The sequence below is a fragment of the Oryzias melastigma genome, linkage group LG5 (assembly GCF_002922805.2).
Source record: "Oryzias melastigma strain HK-1 linkage group LG5, ASM292280v2, whole genome shotgun sequence".
NCBI lineage: Eukaryota > Metazoa > Chordata > Actinopteri > Beloniformes > Adrianichthyidae > Oryzias > Oryzias melastigma.
The window spans coordinates 4,491,435-4,495,143 of record NC_050516.1 but is presented as its reverse complement, the minus strand read 5'-3'; the positions used below and the strand labels follow the sequence as shown (position 1 = coordinate 4,495,143).

Below are 3,709 nucleotides of genomic sequence, written 5' to 3'. Positions count from 1 at the left end.
GGCTTTGTATATAAAATTATATTTAATTTTGAGGGTGGGGCTAAGAAAAGGAAAAATGGAACTCCTGCGCTTTGCAGCCCTTGTTGGGATAGTTTCCTTATTCAAAATTTATCTTTGGCTGACCAATTTTGAAAATCCATCAAGGTCAAATAAAAAAACTTTATACTTTTTGTACTTCGTGGAGGCATGCTGCAAGGCAGTTACTGAGGAGGCAATAAGTGCTTAATAAGGCTGATAATTGTTTATGACATATAGAATGTCGAAAAACAGTGTGACAAGAAATGTGTTAAAAGTTGTTTTAATGAGTCTGCATTCATCCAACCACATTTTGATGAGTTGTTGCATATACACTAGGTTTGTCCACAGCTCAGTATTTACATCATGTAAAGACCGGCTATGGTGGCTGTTTTAGTTCAGTTACTCTGCTTCAAGTGTATTTAGACTGAGGAAACTCAGAGCAAACCGAAGTTGAGTCAGATTGGAAACAAATCGAAACCACCTCAAAAGATGGCCAGAGAGCGGTTCTTGGTCCTGGACCAGAATCCACTTAGATGTAATTCTGACTGAAAATTATTGAGGAAAATAAATTTTGGTTCACTTTAAGCGAAGCAGTCTGAATACAATCTTTAAAAGTACATTTATGATATTTACTCACATATTTGAGCTGCACTTTGATAAACTCACCACTGCTCCTCCTTTCTTGTTAAAACCTGCTCCCTCTGAAGCCTGGGAATAACGCCACTGTAGGTTTTTTTTTGGGTGGTGGTAGTTATGTATAATGTGTAAGGTGGTGGTGGGGGGGTTGACCCGGTCACAACGTGGGGAAGTTGGGTTTTTCTGCGTTGCCATGGGGTTTTGTCAAACCTATTGACCGCGATAGGCTCCCTTCTTTTCTTTCGCCCGTCTTTGTGGAGGAGAAAAAGGAGGAAGAAAGTGCTATTACTTTTTCTTCCCCATACCCTCCTCCTCCTCCTCACAGAGGCGCGTCGGGAGGAGCGGGTGGGGGGAGGAGGTGGCTCTGGCAGCATCCAGAGAAGGGAGGAGGAGCGGAGGTGCTCCGGCTCAGACCAACAGCAAGACGAGGCGGCGTACCGCTTACCGACGAGCCTCCCCTCCGCCCTCCGCCTCAGCGGGAACCGCCGTTAACTTTGAGCGCGAGCTGCCGCGAGGAGCACTACACCTGCGCGTCGGAGTTTCCAGCACTTTCTGCCCCTCGACGTTCGTCTTTCATCCTCTCTGCGAGAAGCCACCATCGTCTACCTCTCTCAGGTGTGTCATTTGCTTCACTTTTGTCGTGATGTGTTAGCTGTGATACCGCGCGCGCGGTGTTAGGCACCTGCTAGCCGGGCACGTGACGAGTAATTTAAATGTTGAGAGATGTCAAACACAGTCACGGTTGAAGCATTTTACTCAGGAAGGTGGAAACTATGTTTTTCAATTATATTTGAAAACTGTCAATCATTATTTTTTTCTTATTTTTATTTATTTATCGATAGAAAAAAAATCATTTTCTTTTCTTGTCTCTGGACTGGAGCCGATAATGAACCCTGATTCTGCCAGGTTTACACCTCACTGCCCTCAGCAGCGGTGAAGTATATCCCCCATTAAAAAAATTCATCCATTCTCTTTTCTTTCAAAGGGTCGAAAATCTAATCTTTTCTGGTGGAATCTTCAATTATTTTCTCCAAAAATTAAATGTTAGCAGAGCATTCTGGGAAATTACTAGTGGAGTACAATTAAAAAAAAGAAAGAAAAAGATAACTTTCCAATTACATGGAGTTAGCTTTTTCATGTCATGTATTAACATGAACATTGCATACCAGAGGATTGCAGTGACTGATGGGACTTGAATCTGTGTGATTAAAACCACATTAGAGTGACATTTCCATTAGATGAATGGCGGCCAACAGCGTTTCTCTTTAATTGGTTGGGTGTGGATGGCACTGTTGTTGTAGTTTACAGAGCAACCATATTCTGCCTCATTGACAAACAGATCCCCATGATATGAATATTTACCAGAGATAGGAGTGTATTGTAGTCTGTATGGAACACACTCAAATGCTAGTTGTTGGGTTGGTTGTTTTTTTTTTTTTTATTTTTTATTTTTTATTTTTTGGCATCTCCTTGCAGACGAGGCCTTTGAGGGAATCCCAGGGAACCCAGGCGCTCTGCGTTTTACCACTGTTTTGTATTCCTTTGATGCTAGTTTCTGTTTTTCCATCACATAGGTCTATGCTTTCTGGTATTCAGTTTGTGGCACATCTTTTTCCACAGAAAAAACAAAAGAATAAATGAATGAATTAATGAATTAATCAAAGCTTGTACTCTCCCAGTGAGCATCCCTTGGAATGGATTTGTAGGAAATATACAATTTTCTTCAAGGTTGATAAATATGTGATTTTCATGATTTTGTGAATTGTTAAACATCTACAGAGCAACCCCTTTTTTGTGTGTTTGCTACTTCTAAGTAGATGAATAATGCTTTAACTCTTTGACACTGGAACTTTAGTTCCTGTGTAAACATTCTTTTGACTACCAAATATCTTCAACCTTTGACAATTAATGCAATTCTAACAGATTCTGAAGCGGAGAAGAATAGCTTTGCGCCACTATACAACAGTTAGTAATGTGTTCCATATCAGTGCAAAGCTGGTATGAAAATTAGTTATGTTTTGCACATCAAAATCAGCTGATATCTGTTGATCGTGGGCACAGTCGAAGAGTAATAGTTGGTCAAAGAGTGTGTGCTAACACATCTCACCCTATCGGGTTTTGAGTGTTTTGACCAAAGTGTGTATGAAATTGAAAGGTTGAGTTTATTTTTACACTTAATGATAAATGGTGTATACCTTCGTAGAATGCCGAAAGCGTTTTACAGTCCCAGACCCATTCACCCATACGCACATTCACACACAGGAGGCTGCTGAGCTGCTGAACACTGGCGACAACCTTCCACCAGAGGCAATGTGGGGTTCAGTATCTTGCCCAAAGACACTTTAATATATGGGCGGACAAGGCGTGAACCAAAGACCCGATCTTGAGCCATGGCCACTCGACATTAAGACCATATAAGAACAACAATTTTCTTTTGTAGTTTCTATGGCACACAAGTCTGATTTCTGCTCTGTTAGACAGGTTTATCAATATAATCTCGTAAAAGGAGTTTGTGCAATCACAATGGATCAAACTTTTAACTGTAGCTGCTGAAATAGTTGTTTCGTTTATTTTATTTATTTTTTATGATAGATTACCACTCTTAGGCGGTAGGAAAAGTTGTGAAGTTGGGAGAGGTTGTTATAAAAATGTTTTCGATAACTTTTCATGTCAGTCAATAAAGCCAAAAAACACCTGAAGGCTTCAGTATAATCCAATTAAAAAAATGGTTGTTTGTTGGTACATAAAAGTTTTTTAATTTAGATATACCACAAAGCAATTTTGGACTTCACTTGAGATTTTGGTAGCTCAACTGAATCGGAATCATGCAGTTGTTATACAAGTTAGCAACATTTCTATCATTTTATTCTCGGAAACCCCTACAGTTATTCAGAGTAACATAATATTTTTATGATCTTGTATTTGTGGATTGTGCTGACTAAAGGACAATTCTGTATAGATACGGGTGTCAAACTTGACACAGAAATTAAACATTAGTACTCATGGATAGATGTCTTAATCTTTTTTTTTTGTTAAAACACACCTGATCTAGGTA

General features: G+C 39.6%; 1 protein-coding gene across 1 annotated transcript in view; it reads left to right on the top strand.

Moving 5' to 3' along the window:
* The first annotated feature begins 780 nt into the window (after positions 1-780).
* chl1b (cell adhesion molecule L1-like b) overlaps positions 781-3,709 on the top strand; it is a 109,057-nt gene continuing 106,128 nt past the window's right edge. Inside the window, exon 1 of the mRNA XM_024269433.2 lies at positions 781-1,269. The gene's annotated coding sequence lies outside the window, so the exon portion shown is untranslated. The remainder of the gene's footprint in view (positions 1,270-3,709) is intronic.